At 43.3% G+C, this 17,045-nt stretch overlaps 1 protein-coding gene across 1 annotated transcript in view; it reads right to left on the reverse strand.

Annotated features, from left to right (window-relative positions):
- The window catches only part of PLBD2 (phospholipase B domain containing 2), a 149,995-nt gene that overhangs the window by 23,163 nt on the left and 109,787 nt on the right, over window positions 1–17,045 (reverse strand). The gene's annotated exons all lie outside the window — the stretch shown is intronic.

Here is a 17,045-nt window from a genome sequence, read left to right on the forward strand (position 1 = left end):
TTCTCTTTAAAAGACAAGTGAACCGTGTATATGGGATCCCTTGAGGGTTTTGTGGGTTTTCATTGCTTGATCAGGTGCCCACCCCATAGAACACCTGTCGACTATTCCTACACAGCCAAGGGATCTTATAAGCGGTTTTATATTTGCAAATGTTGATGACTTTTAGGTTATCTTTATTATCATTGGATATTATGTGATGTATGTGCTCAGATAAAAAGCATTTACTTTACAGATGCATATAAAACCTAGCGTTTGAATACATAACGAGATGAACTGTATGTGTAATGCAGCAGAAAAATACCCTTGAATTTTCTTTCACATTACACCACTAATAAAGAAGACAATTTCCACCAAGACTTTGAGAGTCTATATAAAAACAGCGTCTATGGCTCTCTCATGAGAGTAGCATTTTCGACTTTCTCGTTTCTCAAGGTTGCTGAATGGGAGCACTCTGGATTCTCAAAGAGAACAGGACATTAAAGATTGCAGGCTGCCTGTGCTCTGCTTTTAGGTATGCGACAAACGCGATAAACCGTTCACAATGGCAGAGCTTTCAGTATTAATGATTATTATCCAGAATTCAGTAAGAAGGGAATTCAAAAAATGTAATGTTCCATCTGATTTTACAGTATTCTTGGTTTTTCATAATCACCACACTTATCTGCTAAAATATTTGTGCACACACACTGCAAAAGTAAGGTTTCTAATAAAGCTTTATAACATGGTAGTCCGATATCTTGTGCATGTTATCTTAGGAACAAGGGGCATGGGAGTCCACTTAAATGCCGGGTCTCTGACAGATAATGTCAAGAGACACAGGTATGATTCCGAACCCAAACACTCTCTGGGTTAAGTTCACCAGTGTTTTGTGGGACTCAACCTGTCGTTTGTCTCCTCTAAATGTTAAGCTGGTCTACCTGAACTTCTTTCGGGCACAGACACATCTGAGTGTGGCAGGGCTAGATCCCGTTATGCAACAAGGGTACCTCCTTTCATAAAAGAGATCTTCAGTCCTCTCTTCTAGGTCCAACTTCCTGCTCCTCCACCCGCAACACACACGTTCCTTGTCTGGACTAATGGAACCTGACACTGCTAGCCCTCTGGGGAGTCAAAGTATACAGGTCCTGAGCAGGTCAAGGGGTAAAGGGGATGATACCCAACCAGATGTCCCGCCTTCCTTTGCACAAGCAAGATCTACAAGGGCCAGGAGGTCAGTCCACACTTGCAGAGAGGGACAATACACATACACGAAGGGACTTACCTGTTTTCTATCTGGCTTAGAACACTGGGTTGACATGTATTTCAGAGTAGGTCCGAATTCATTGGGCCAATATGTAAGTGAATATCATTAATGCTTTCTTGTTGGAATTATCCCTTGTTTCCTCTAAGAACAGTAAATAGAGTATTTATTTATAGCTACTATACAGACTGAGTACTTTTTAATTAGTGATGTGTTTTGTGAAGACTGCCCCTTCCTCCTTGTTGTATGAGCCCTGCTTGTTGCATATCCTACTTCCTTGACCCCATAGAAATTCTGAGCCCTCAAGTGAGGTTCAATCACCCCACACTCATCCGACACCAGACTGGGCATCCATCTTTAAAATTTGTTGGAGGCTTGATCCCTATTCCGAACTAGCCTGAACTTAAGGTACTCACTATGGAGTTAGTACAATCAACACATGTGAAGGCAGTGAACTGGAACAATCTGCTACTCGCTTATTTTTCTGCCACCAGCCAAAACCCTTCTAGTGTTTCTGTATCTCTGAAATCCCTCAAGAGCACCTTCAACACCTGGTCAAAAAGGTGGCAGCCACGGACAGTGAGAGTAAGAAATGGATCATTGTCTGAGGCATCCCTATACACATTTACAATGCCCATATGTTTAAAGAACTAGCGGGTCTATGAAGTATTCTGGTGCCTGCACAAGACACTGTAATAAAGAAATATCATCTACACAAGGCAGCTGTGAGCCAAGATGACCAGCCCATGACATATACAAGATCTAACAGAGGACTGGGACATGCAGTTGGTTCCCAAAATGCCAAATACTAATGAGATCTGGGACACACTCAAGGCCTGGTCAGCCAGTTAAAGAGGCCCACATAAATGTTATTGTTATGGTGTACCCTTCACTGAGCAGCAGTGTCTGACTACAGCACTGCCATCACCATTCACAGCCCATCACATCACCAGACTGAAACAAACCCAGGGAACAAGGGCCAAGAACACACAACTGCCTGTCCTAGGGGATGCTTCATGGCATTGTGTTTCAGAATCTACACCTGTAAATCCAGTGCTGCTCTGACATCACCAAAGGCAGCTATCACTGCTTCAGAAACTCTCATAACTAGAGAAGGTGGTGTCCACGCTCCACATGAAGCAGCGGAAGGACAAGAGCTATTCACAACAAAGAACGCAGCAAGAAAGAAACGGTCTCAATATAGATACACGTCTTTTACTAATGTAGACACGGTCCTCCATGGTGCCAATGAAAATCAAGAGATGCTCACATGATCAAAGGAAGAGAAATAAACCCACCTTTGCTGACCTCACCAAAGACATGTGAGCGGATAAAGTAGCACATACTCCCTCACCCCCCAATGTCCTTAACTAGCAGCATCCTGCAGTATGTATAGCACAGATCCAGAGCATGGGTATGAAGATCTTAAAAGAAGACTGACAGAACCAGGATGCTCTCACAAATGTCCACACATCACCACAGGGTCAGGGAAGAGGTCCAGTCCAAATAGAACTAAGATACTCCAGAGGTAGAAATATCAGAGATCACACTGCTTAGGGAAATTTCTGGATGTCTGCCAAGAAATGGTTACACTAGACTAGGTCTGCTCATTCACATCTTTGATGAAAGAACAAAACTACAAAACTACATTTCTCCCAGATAAGAGGTACCGAAAAAAGGAACAAAAGGAGAATAGAAAGCAGTCCCCTTAGAGGATGAGTATACAGAGTCAAAAATGGCTCCACAAGAATTGCCTGTATTGGCTCAATTGCACTTCGTACAGTTTAAACAATTGAACAGTAATTTTATTCAATTTAATTCTGTTCATTATAGGCTGTGGAAGAGGAGTAGAACACCACCACATTCCCTACGGTGCCACGTGCAGCAACAGGAGACCACATCAGTGATGGGACTGAAACATATTAATGAAGTTGCTAAGCATGCACATCATCCAAAGATTATTAGCCTGGGCACCAATGGCATTATTCCTCCGATGGAAGAGGAAGAAGATATGCTAGACCCTGGGAAGGATTGTTACTTAGCCTGTAAGCATCTGTTCCTGGCATGTAGAGCTGTAAATTCACATACTTTGCGTACTCCTGCCATCTAGTGTTGGATCTGGATGTTTGCAATTTGTTTTTCTTCAAAGAAGTCTTTTCCAGTCACAAGGTAAGGTGACTCCTCCTTTCAGGGATAATGCACATGGGCATCAACTCCATTGTTAGATTGTTTTCCCGCAAAAGAGTGAGAATGGAGTAAAAAGTGTAGTATAGAGATGTCCATGCATATGTAACATGAATAATAAGAACTGCAACAACTATAGGTGTCCGGGGAGGTGGGAGGGCGCATGTGTACCTACAGCTCTACATGCCAAGAACAGATGCTTGCAGGGTAAGTCACATAATCTGTTCGAGGCATGTGTGCTGTAGATACACATGCTTTGCATAGACTATATAGCAGTATTCTACCAAAGCGGTGGCTAACCAGTGGGTGTTGCAGTTGTTTGAAAAAGTGATTTTTGCACTGCTTGTCCTATATTAGCATGTTGATGTGCTAATACACCCACACAATAACGTTTGGTAAATGTGTGTGGTGTAGACCATGTACCTGCCTTACATATGTCAGCTATGGAAATGTTGTCTAAAAAGGCCATAGATAATTGTATTTTGCAAGTAGAATGTGCTCTAGGAGGTATAGTTACAGTTCTTTTAGATTTAAAATAGCAAGTTTGAATACATTTAACAATCCACCTAGAAATACTGAAATTAGATATAGGATTTCCTTTATGAGTTGGAGCAAAGGCAACAAAAAGTTGTTTTGCGGAAATCTTTTGTACTATTAGTATAATATAATAGTGCTCTTTTGACATCAAGTGTATGTAGAGCTCTTTCTGCTATTGAATCAGGTTGAGGGAAGAACACCTGCAACTCAACTGATTGGTTAATATGAAAAGCAGAGACCACTTTAGGAAGGAATTTGGGGTTAAAACGAAGAACCAATCTGCCTTTATGAAGTTGAAAGAAAGGTTCTTCTAAGTTTAATGCTTGTATTTCACCAACACCCATTAGTGAAGTGATAGCAATTAGAAAGGATTCTTTCCATGAAAGAAATTATAAAGAACAATTGTGTAAAGGTTCAAACGGTGGACCCATAAGCATTGTGAGAACAATGTTAAGGTTCCGGACAGGTGCAGGTGGTACCCTAGGTGGTATTATTCGTTTAGATGTTATTGATTGTCAAATGGGGAAAAAACTGTTGTAATCTTCCCCCAGCAGGTGATGAATGATCGGGGGGAAGTGGTAGCAAGTCACTTCTTGTTAGTGGATGGAGAGGTGCGTGTTGGTGTACCGCTACCTCTTCCTTTAAAATTGTTATCCCTATATCCACCCTCATAGAATCCTCTAGAGGGGTATGATTGGGTCTGTGTTTTGTAAGAAGATGCGCCGGCATCTGTGGTATTAGTTTTGGAGCCCCCTCTGTAAAAGGAGCGACGGAAACAAACTCTAATAGAAGGAGACTGAAGTGCTCCCATTGATTTTGCCACTTGTGTATCCTTTTTCATCCTTTCGAGCAATTGGTCTATTTGGTCATTTGTGTTCCTTATCAAAAGGTGCATTAAGAATAGTTTGTTGGTACGCGGGTGGTATGATGGGGGAAATTGCCCTTCCAGACTTTCTATGTTATTACTGGGCCACCGACCTGTCAATGATAAATAAATGGGTATATAGACCACAATGGGACCCAGCATGTCGGATGGATAAATGGGTGATGGGCCATAAATGGTACAGAGAAGCACTACACACAAAATCATATGGGAAGCGGCTCACGGGGCCCACAGCTCTTACTGTCGCCATATGGCACACTAGCACTGCTAAATTGGACTGGAAGAATCATTTTACACAAATGACACCACAATGGCATGCTGATATTTTGGGCAATTTAAGCCGATCTAGTGGGGTTGATAAATGGGACATTATTGGCATATTGCAAGTTAGTGACTAGATTAAGAAGGGTAAAAGATTGACCTTCCCTGAACTACAAATAGAGTACAAATTATCCGCTACCGAAACCTTCCGATATTTACAAATACACCATGCTTATTAGAAGTAACCAAAGAATTGGAGGGAATCCCGGAGGCCACCCCACTGAAGGACAGATTACAGGCAGATCCCATGATGAAAAAGGCAATCTCACTCACGTATCGTAAGATAATTAATAACTTACCAGACCTGATGACTCACATACATGCATGTTGGCATACTGATATGGGAGATAAGGAGGATGAGGACTGGCATGATGTGTTCTCCGCCCAGCGTGAGGTGGCTATACTGGCAAGGATACGATTGGTCCAATGAACAATTTTACATCACATATATCACATCCACGAAACTTGTTAAAAAATGGGTATTAGTAACTCAGCAGACTGCAGAAGGCGATGCGTATGTTTTACCACATACTCTGGGAATATTCCTTGGTACAGAGCTATCGGGAGGCAGTGAACCACATTGTGAACAAAGTAAGTGGGAATGCTCTAACATTATCTTCCAAGACAGGTCTCCTAAAAATTTGGGACGCCACTGACCTCAACCGTATGGATCAACTGTGGGCAGCAGATAGTTTCACAATTGCAAAGTGTAACATCGCTTGCAAATGGGGAGCTCCAGATTCACCAACGATCGCAGAATGGAAACGGGATGTTGATTTGTGTATGCTTGCGGAACGTGCAGTCTATACAAATCAAGGCTGCCCCAAAAAATGGGATTATATATGGGGGAAATGGAACGCATATCGAGGTGACATTTGTTCCTCCCCCTCCAAGCATAGACATGGGCCAGACTGGGTAAATGGGTGACAAATCCTGTATTGGGGAAGGGGGGGCATGGGTGGGATCTTCAGTACTGGACTGGAATCATCTCTAATTGATTTGTATCTACTGTACAACTTGTACTGTATTGACACGTTTGGATAATAAATAAAAAAAGTTAAAAAAAAAAGAAAAAAAAAAAGAATACTTTATTGAACTTCTGGTTTGAAACCAGAAATTCTGAGCCATGCAAGTCTTTTAAGTAGAATGCTGGTGTTGACTCCTCTAACTCCAGCATATGCAGCATCTAACGTACGTCGGATAGAGGAATGGGAGATAAGTTTCCCTTCTTGCACTATTTCCTGTCCCCATTTTCTTGTGTTCTTCTGGGATATATTGAAATATTGTTTCCATCTCGTCCCACTGTGCCCTATCATATCTAACCCACAGGGCTTGTTTATGGGCTATGCACCAATAGTTGGCTGACTGAGCAGCTACTCTTTTCCCGGAGGCATCTATTAGTTTTGATTCTTTGTCTGAAGGTGCTGTCTCCCTTGAGGTTTGTGAATTTACACTTTTACAGGCCTTAGAGACCACTAAAAAATCCAAAGGCAACTGGCCCTTAATAAAAATTGGGTCAGATTGTGGGGGTTTATATTTTTTGCCACCCTCAGTGTTAGGATACATGCTCTAACTGGATCATTGAATATATTGTCAGCATGCCTCATCATATCCTTTAACATAGGCACGGTTTGTGATGTTCTGTGTGTTTCCTAAAGTGTTAAATAGGAAATCCTCTTTTAGGGCTTCTTTATGTAAAGTTACCCCATGGTAAGTGGCTGCCCTAGCAATTAACTCCTGATATGCAGTATTATAATCAGGAGGGGAGGGTTTAGCCATATATAGATCCGGGTCTGTGTCTAAGGTGGGTCTATATTGTAGTCATTCCATGGATCAGGTGGTGGCTGATCATAAGTGTCAGCATCATCTCCTATACCAGGATTTGTATTTTGAGAACCTGGTGGATGATATGAGGAGGGTCTGAAGCTGGTGTAATAGGTACTGGTGAAGAAGGTGGAGGAGTTTGAGGAATGTTAATAGGACGAGTATCTATGTCCTTTTTCTTATTGAAAGGGATTTTATATTCAGTGTCTTTTTTTCCTTTTGGAAGATTGTATTACTGGCTTAGTTGTAATGTGCCCAGTGTCAGGATTTCTATGAATTGTCTTTTGCTTTGGATCCAGCTTTTGTTTAATTGTTTCTAGAATAGGCTCTAATGGCTTTAGAGGAGCATCTTTATATATTTGGTGCGGAGCTGGTTCTGTCCTTTTTATCTTAGGAGCCCAAATGTTTCGGAATGAAAGGGGTATCATCTTGGCTTGAGCCCGAGCCAGAATGCTTGAGTTGCTGTTTTAGTGTCGAGCTGGAAGGTTGGGTGTTGAAATCAGAGTCTCAGTGCCTACCATGGCCTCATGGCAGTGGTGGCCCAATAGCCTATTGTTTGGTTGGAGCGGGTCTGGTGGGCAAAGGGACTTTGTTACTCACAGCACCCTGTCCAGCTGGAACGTCATGGGACACTAGTTTGATCTCCAACTCGGAATCGGAGTCCTGGATGGGGATGGCCTCTTCCTCTTCTGCTGCCGATGCTTCCATTCTTCTTATTCTAAATCTTCTCTGAAGATATCAGGGGTGTCCATGATACACTGTCGCTGCAGGTCTCTTCGTCGAACCCAATGGTACCGCAGTGTCTTTTTGAACGACCGACATTCGTCGTAGTCTTCCTCTTTATGCTCCAGGGAGAGATAGAGGTTACAGATCTTATTAAGGACAGTGTGAAGAACCGGGTCAATCAGAACCGGCAGCGTCAGGGACACACCCGAAGTCTTCGGATTCCCCTGTCCTGGCAAACAGACACGGAATACTTCTAGGTGGCGTCAGAGATCAAATTTATTGGCTGCAGCCAGCAACAGAAGTCCTAGAAATCATCACGGTACGAGTTCTCAGGAGACTGCTCAATTTTACAAAGCAAGTCATCCCTTTTTATGCCAAACATTATGCTTCAGGCAAACATTCCTTGTTTACAGTTTAACCAATCACATGCTTCTACAACAAAAATATTGCATGACGACAAACCCATTTTTCAGTTGCCCAGCCCATGATCAATCATTGGTCAAACCCAACATTCTTCTTTAGACAGGTCGAACAAACCCATAAAACAAAAGGCCACAACCCAATCATAAATAGACCATAAAGAAAGGAGCAGAAACAGGTGAGAGTAAGATAAGGCATATTTGTGTGCAGTAAAACTTTACGATGTCCTGTGCTCTGATCCTTAATCTTGATCAGCTAAAGGGCAGGAACTGGTTTAACAAGGTCAGCTTCAGGCAACAGGGTCAGTTCACTCAGGTCAAACAGAAGTCAGCACGAACTGGAGCTAAGGTGTACATGTCCTTAAAAAGACTAGTTCAGCCACAGTCATCGGCCTATGTGAGGGCAACCACAAAATGTCTGCCATACACAAAATGGAACCCAAGGGTTCAGAACGAAATCCCTAAATACGTAGTGAATCCATCGGTCTAACATGATGAAAGCACTCATACTTGCCGCACTAACTAGTTACGGTTCGCTAATATCAAATTCGTAACAAAACCATACCATTTATAAAACGGGTTCAGAATTCACGGAACCACAGACCCTCCTTTTGCCCTTACATAGGCAATCACTCAGTCTGCGTCTGAGTCAATGTCAATATTCATCAGATCATCAAGATGCTGCTGGAGCATCATCCTATTACTCAGGACTTCTCTCGAGACAGGTCTTCTCACACACATAGTAGTACAAAGGCCACATATGGCAGGGCCACACTGTACACAGAGACAACATGAGAAGAGAATCGCGAAACCCATCCCGATGATCATCAGAATCTTCCATTCCCAAGTGGATAACAATCCCCAAAACCATCCAGTCAACGACCAATCTCCTTTATCCACATGTATAGACTCGGAGATCTTATGCAGTCTGGAAATAGCCTTGTATACTGTATGAGCATTGTCTGGAATGAAAACGCAGCAACTCGATTGGATCACTTTACATACCCCACCTCGGTCCCCAAGTATGACGTCCAAAACCATTCGATTCTGTAATGTCATAAGGCGATCCGCTTGAAGCTCAGCGGTCAGATTACTAAGGGCACGGCAGTTTCATTTATGGTGGATTCAACCACTCTTGTTAATTGCCGTAAGTTTCTACTGTTTGCCATAGGTCCCCAAAATGGTAGGAAACCCTTGAAGAAGTCTTCCACTTCTTGTCCAGTGGTATCTTCCTGATCAAAGACACCTCTAACAACTCTCGTTCTGTGGTAATCTGCAGCAGCAGTATAGGTAGGAGGCAACAAATATGCAACATAACATGTTCCCGAAAAATCAGGGGGCAACCATGTATATGCTCTATCATAGCAGACAAAATACGTGCCCTTAGCTGCTAAAAACGGTGGGGAAGTTTGGGACGCAAAAACATACGTCTGAGTACAAACACTCTTCCCTAACTGAGCTCTCGGGTTCTTGCCTTTCCCTTGCAGACAAAAATGACCACGATGGGGTACAATCCAAATCGGAGGTGACCTTTTTGTCTCTGCTTCTCACCCAGACTAATACTATATCCGGTTGCATTCCAACCAACATATGCTAGTAACTCATCCTTGGGAATAGTCTTATACGTTTCGATATCTTTACTCATATCTGTAATTCCTTTCACCAAGGCTTTATTACTTGAGTTATTTCTTATGGAACGCAGGGGATAGACTTCAATGGCATAAACAAACATCGTCTGATATGCCCATACGGACCCATAGTAACTGAATGGCAGAACCAGATAAGGAATACCTCTATCCATAGTATGTGGCATAAGACCACACACCCAACAATTAGTGGTGTTCACTACCAACTGATGTTGATGGAGAAGTTGCACAAAGGAATTATTCACAGATTCCGACCTTCTAATTTGCTCGTGTTCAGGTAAAGTATGAAAAGAATGTGAAGAAGTAGTGGTAGGAAAAGACATAGGTTGGGAGGTGGTGCAGAAGCAATTGGGTAGTGAAAACAATCCAACCCACCAATGCTAACGTCATGCTTAAAAACATCAAAACACATGTTATCAGAAAACATTTGCTATGCATTAATTTACATAGTTTCATTTTAAAGTTCATTTTCTCGGCAGCTCTCTCCATCACAAAAACTCCATCCTCTAACCGTGCTGTTCGCGGCAGTTGGTTTTCTTCCACTAAGGAATGCATCCGTCAGTCCAGGGAACACCCTAGGACCAACCAGAACCATCGACCTTGTGTCTACGGCTGCAATCCCAAGTCTTTATACCGCGACCCTACAGCTGAGCTCGGATGGCAGCTCGACAAAGAAAAATAGGCCAAAACAGTTTCTTGGATGAGAGAGTGCAGTTCTCCAAAAACAAAAGGAAAAATTATACTTTTATTTGTTCATTGTTTCTTGGTCGCAAATTATAACGGCTTTTACCAGGCACTGTCTGTTTTTCAAAAAAGAGTTCAGGCTCAGTGGTGTCCAATCTCAAATGCGGAGGCACAGCAGCTTGTAGAACATCATTCTCACGTTCAAACCGTGTCCATGTCAAATGAGCATCACTAAATGGAATGAATCTAGGGACCTTCTCACAATCAAAATCAGCTTTACCATCCCTTACCCACTGATCATATGGTAAAGGCAAAGGAACTTTTTTTACAGTGGGTGGCATGCACCCAGTTCTTTTTGCCTGCTACTCTAACAGACGTTCTAGTAACCAACAAAATCAGAGAGGGGCCGGTCCATCTAGGCTGCAAGTTCTTGGTACGCTGAAATTTTTTCACAAGAACGTACTGTCCAGGTTCAAGTACGTGGCCTGGATCTGTAGTGGCTGTCGGCAGACTGTCATAGACCTGTTGGTGGAGAACACGTAATTTAGCAGTTAAGTCATGTAAGTAATCCACCAACATAGGGTATTCAATACTGCTGTATTCTTTCGGACGAGGCACACTCCAAACATTCGCTGGACGACCAAACAATCTCATACGGACTAAGTCCCACTCTAGAATGCACAGTCGTCCTTGTTGACAAAAGAGCCAACGGCAAGGCATCTGGCCATGTAAGACCAGTGCTCGCTTGTACTTTAGCTAATTTCAGCTTAAGCGTACCATTGTAACATTCAACAAGTCCAGAAGACTGGGGGTGATTCGCTGCGTGGAACTTTTGGTTAATTCCCAATCCAGAACATACTTTCTTCATGATCTGACCCACAAATTCACTCCCATTGTCCGACCACACGATTCTCGGCAATCCATACCTAGGGAAATACTCTCTTGGCTGTAGACAAGGCAGTATTATCTTTTAGGGGTAAGCCTCTATCCAGCTAGAAAAGGCGCAAACAACCACAAGAACGTATTTTAGGTTGTTGCATCTCTCCATGTGAATATAATCAAACAGTATCACCTCAAACGGATACGCCGGAGGAGCAAAATGACCAGCTGGAGTTGGAATTCCCTTACCAGGATTATATCGCAAACAAATCATACAATGTTTCACCACGTTCGCTGCACATTTCGGGATTCCAGCATTCTGCCAAACTGGAGCCAACAACTTGCATATCCCTTTCGAACTTATATGAGCCAATCCATGAGCCATCGTAACCACTGGGAGCACATACGCGTCTGGCAACAACCATCGCTGGTGTTCCGACAACTCAATCCAACAACCCGTAGAATCCAACATACCCGTACTCTCTCTCCAAACATTAATTTCCTTTTCTGTAGCTTCAGCCTGAATCATCTTAACACTTTCTATTGTGTCTTCACACATTCCACCAGCCATAACCCAATTAGCTGGGCCTGCAACATACATACGGCTCATCATATCTTTCGCTGTTTCCTTCGCAACTTCATCCGCAAACGCATTCCCTCGACCAACATCTTCCACAACTTTCTTATGGGCACTACACTTCACAATTGCAATCTGCTTTGGGAGAGTGAGAGATTCCAAAAGTTCATTCACTAACTGCCCATGCTGAATTTTAGTTCCATGGGAAGTAAGGAACCCACGCTCTCTCCACAAACGTCCAAAACTGTGAGCAACACCAAACGCATACTGACGATCAGTGTAAACATTCACTCGCTTTCCTTCTGACAACACACACGCTCTAGTCAGTGCAATTAGCTCTGCTGCTTGCGCAGAATTCTGTGGTACACGTGCTGTCTCAACAACTGTATTTAAAGTTGTGATAGCATACGCTGCAGTCGTTTCACCATTCGGAAGCTTAACACACGAACCATCAACCCACAGCGTACCATCAACATTATCAAAAAGAGTGTCCTTAAGATCCACTCTAACTTTTGTTTCTTCCTCTGTATGAAGAAAACAATCATGCTGTTCTTGAGCATCCGTCTCTGTAGAGATCGGCAACAGCGTAGCTGGATTCAATACATTACATCTTTTAATGTGAACATGGCTAGCCAACAGTGTCAACTCGTAACCTGAAAGACGTGCACTAGTAAGGTGCTGTGTCTTAGTTCTGTTTAATAAGGTATCCACTGCATGCGGAACCATCACAATCAGCGTATTATCCAATATTAAAACCAGCAGACTGTCGAATAGAAACGGCAGCTGCGGCTGTAGCTCTCAAACAACTCGGCAATGCTTTAGCAACTGGGTCTAACGTTGCCGAAAAATACGCGCATGGACGCTGCTTGTCCCCAAAAGATTGTGTCAACACTGACAATGCACATCCTTCTCTCTCGTGCACATACAACGTAAAGGGCTTGCTATAGTCTGGAGTACCCAACACAGGAGCCGAACACAATGCATCACGTAATTCAGAAAATCTTTTCTGCCATTCATCAGACCAAGGAAGAGGATACGGAGTATCTTTCGTAGTCAATGCTAACAGAGGTTTCGCCAACAATGAAAAATTGGGGATCCATTGCCTACAATACGACGTAATACCCAAAAAAGCACGAACTTCTCTCTGTGTCGATGGCACACTCATTTGCGCAATCGCTTGAATTCTTTCTGGGGTCAATCGCCTTCCCTCCTTCGACAAGAGATGACCTAAGTAGGTTACTTCTTGGCGGCAATATTGCAACTTTAAAGGTGACACTTTATGATGAAGGTCAGAAAAATACCGCAACAACGAAAGAGTAGCCTCTTTACAAATCTTTTCATCATCATCAGCAATCAACAAATCATCAACATACTGAATAAGAGTAGCACCAGCAGGTAACACAAAACCATCAAGCTGTGTTTTCAACGCCTGACTATAGATTGAAGGACTTTCACAATAACCTTGGGGAGCTCTCTTAAACCGGAAGCTTCGTCCTCCTAAAGAGAAGCCGAAAATATCCCTACTCTCCTCAGCGATCGGAATGCTAAAGAAAGCATTCTTCAAGTCATTGACAGAAAACCAGGCTGCCGAAGCAGGAATCAACGTCAACAAAGCGTGATATCAGGAACAACAGGGAACTGTGGCACGACGATCTTATTGACCTCTCCAAGGTCGATCACAAACCGATACACAGGTGGCTTAGAAGCATCAGTACGCTTAAGAACAGGCAAAACAGGACTGTTACACACATTTCCTCTTGTTTCTTCAACTACACCCTTCTCAACCAGATCATAGACAATCGCCAAAAGACCTCTCTCACCATCGCTCGATATTTTATACTGTGGAATACGAGGTAGCTTAGCATTCGTTTTAAGGGTAACAACATACGGTGGAATCTGCAAAAGACCAACATCATTTGGACCCGTAGCCCAAAGCGTATCAGGAAGCGAACGCAATTCCAGTGGCAAACAATCTTTCGACAAATACATTGGAGAAATCACTTTCTTACCAAGGGTAAGCTGTACTCCCGAAGGAGAACAATGCAATGTCGCATACAATCTTTTCAGCAAATCCAAACCCAACAGATTCTCATTACAACCAGTCGTTAGAATAAATGGAGCTTCCAATTCACAAGGGCCAATGGAAAGGGACAAAGGACTAGAAACCGGATTACGAACTGGGGCGCCTGAAAATCCTACGGAAACATTGGTTAAGCCAGACAAAGGTGCGCCAGGGAGTTTAGAATGCATAATAGAACTCTTTGTTGCACCAGTATCCAAAAGAAAAGGTTCTACTACACCTGATGTAATCACTTCAACATAAGGTCCACTCTGATCTACTGGAACTGACACTACTCCCTCTCTTTGCCCATCGCTGTCCTAGCTATCATTATAACCAGAACTCTCACCTTCAACATAGTAATCCTCAACATAATACTGGGCAGACTGTCCACTCTGAGCATTCTGCCTGTCAAAATAATTCGCAGAATTCTGTAGGGAAGAAGAACGCTCATTCTGGGGGATCACACCACGATCTCTTCCTCTAGGCGCTTGCAGAAAAACCACCACGACCTCTCTGACCAGGTGCACCATTCGCACGCTGTAACAAAGCCGGGCAACTATTCTTGAAATGACCTTCCTCTCTACAATAAGCACACTGATTAGGGCCATGAAAGAATCGCTAAACATATGGCTCAGGCTTCTGTAACAATCTCTGAAATTGCAGAGGTTGCTGAAACTGAGGCTGATTCGGACGAGGTGGATCAGCTTGCTGCAAAAGAACTTTCGTCTTTAAACCTTTCGTTTTCTTCTCTGCTTTATCCTTCTCATCTTTATCCCTATTCTCGTAATATTGGGCAGTAGCCAATATCTGGGCCGACAAAGAAACAGCCCATGAACTCTCAGAGCCTTTCAACTGATTGGAAAGTTCGGGAAGCAAATTAAAGACAAATTTATCCACGAACAACCTTTGACCACCTTCCGTACTCATATCCTGACCACTGTGATCAATAAACGTCTCTTCAAACCTAGAGAAGAAGTCAGACACACTCTCGTCTTTCTTCTGCTTACATGCTGCTAACTTATCCCAATTCACTCTTAAAGCAGGCATCATCGTTTTCATCAGAGTAATAATTCTACCTGGCAATTCTGAAACCAAAGATTCAGGTTTAGCACCTCCCTCCTGTCTACCATCCGCAGCAATAATATTCGCCCAAGTATCTCCTGATTCTGCTGCATGATTCTCATGACGAATCTTCGCCCACAAAGGTTGCGGAACTACATTACCCATCAACATATCTATATCAGCTAAATTCATGATACATGCTTCTACTGTCTGAGACAACTCCTTGTAATAACCAGCAGGATTCTTACTAGGGTCAGGTAAGGTCTGCTTAAGAGCCAAGACCTCTGCTCTCTTCCAAGGAACATGTACCCATACTCGCTGAAAATGTGCCGGAGCGGCAACAATACCCTGATTTACATTAGCCTGAACTGCTTCCTTCCATACAGGAGGAACTTCTCTCATTGGATACAGTCTTGCTTTTCTCCTAACAGAGGAATCAGGTTCGTACAATGTCTGAGGCGGAAGTCTAGACCTAAAAGCCAGTATCGTCTCTACGGCATCTGTAACATCAGATTCCACTATCATCCCTTTAGCAAAATCCGACTGAACATCAAGTAGTTCCTGCGGGATCAAACCCAAATCATGATCTTCCCATTCCCGACGCAGAAACATACACATCACATTAAAAACATACCTTTGCTTAGGCGGTTCCCACTGAAAGAAAACATCCATAACCGCTGGCAAATCATACCTTGAAGCATTTGTAATCAATCTACGAGCCAACAAATTCAACACCACCCGTTCCTCGGAACCAGGAAGCTGACTACGACTCTGCTTACGTTCCGAAACAGGGGTCATATTCAGTGACCCAACCAATGGAGACAACATAGTAGAAACTGTCTGTCATTCGTTGCCGAACAGAAGGAGAAGAAGCAGACATAAGAACAGGAGAATAAGTATTCTGAGGCAAAGACGGTGTAGGCATAAGAACAGTAGGAGTCGAAGAAGCAGAAGTAGAAGGCAAAGGAGTCTGAGGCAAAGCTGGTAGCAAAGCTGGCGACCCTAGAGCGGGTTGCGCAGGAGGAGGCAAAACCATCTGTGGAGCACCGGGTGGCTGAACAACAGCAGGAGGTTGAACAACAAAGGGTGGAACAACCGGTGGTAATAGAGGTGCAGTAGCACCCTGCACATAAGGAGGTGGCAATCCCAACAAGTGAGAAATCAAAGGATCTTTTTCAAGATCTTCAATCGCTTTTGGAGGAGGAGACGGCAAGGCCGGATAACATTTATCTATGGCCATACAACGCTGCCTATCTAGAACTTCACTCGCTCGCTCCTCTCCATCATCCCTGTACTGCCTAGCAGCTTGTATTATTGACATATTCTTATCTTTACGATCTCTCTTAGCTTGTTTAATTTCTCTCTGTTTGGCTTCCTTTCGCCAAAGGCGGAAAGAGTCAAACATTGCCGGCCGGGCTTTCTTCTTGAATAACGCAACTTCTAGATTATCTAAAATATTGGATTCAAAACTACCATATTGGGGCTATCGTAAAACACCATCCTTTTTAGTGTAGCGGATCCATACTTCATTATAAGTAATAGGACCCACTCCGTGTTTTGAATAGAGCTCATAAGTCGGAGTTCCAACCGGAGGTATCGGACACGAGTCCTCTAGTCGGGAATCCTTGTTGCAACCACAACTAAACCGTTTTCTAAGTTTGCTAAGACCAGGCATCTTATAGCTCACTAATCTAGCTTCGAACTTCAAGGGGTTATCGACTATCGATACTCTCGCAAATATACGAGCCCCTCGGCTTCGATTGCTGCAGCAGCCGAATCAACCAAGAACCAAACCAAGAACCAAACAAATTTGTGGGAGCGACCCACTAATACTTAACCAAAATATCTGTCACGCCACCAGAAGACCGTCTATCGTCTCGCTCTACAAATCATCTATCGAGGGTCCAAGACAGGGCGACAGTCAGGGCAGCAGTCCTTCGTAGCCGTCGGAAAGCGGGAAGCCTCGCAGCAAACACCTTCGGTCCACATCGACATACAGGG

Source organism: Lissotriton helveticus, chromosome 11, assembly GCF_964261635.1.
Source record: "Lissotriton helveticus chromosome 11, aLisHel1.1, whole genome shotgun sequence".
Taxonomy (NCBI): Eukaryota; Metazoa; Chordata; class Amphibia; order Caudata; family Salamandridae; genus Lissotriton; species Lissotriton helveticus.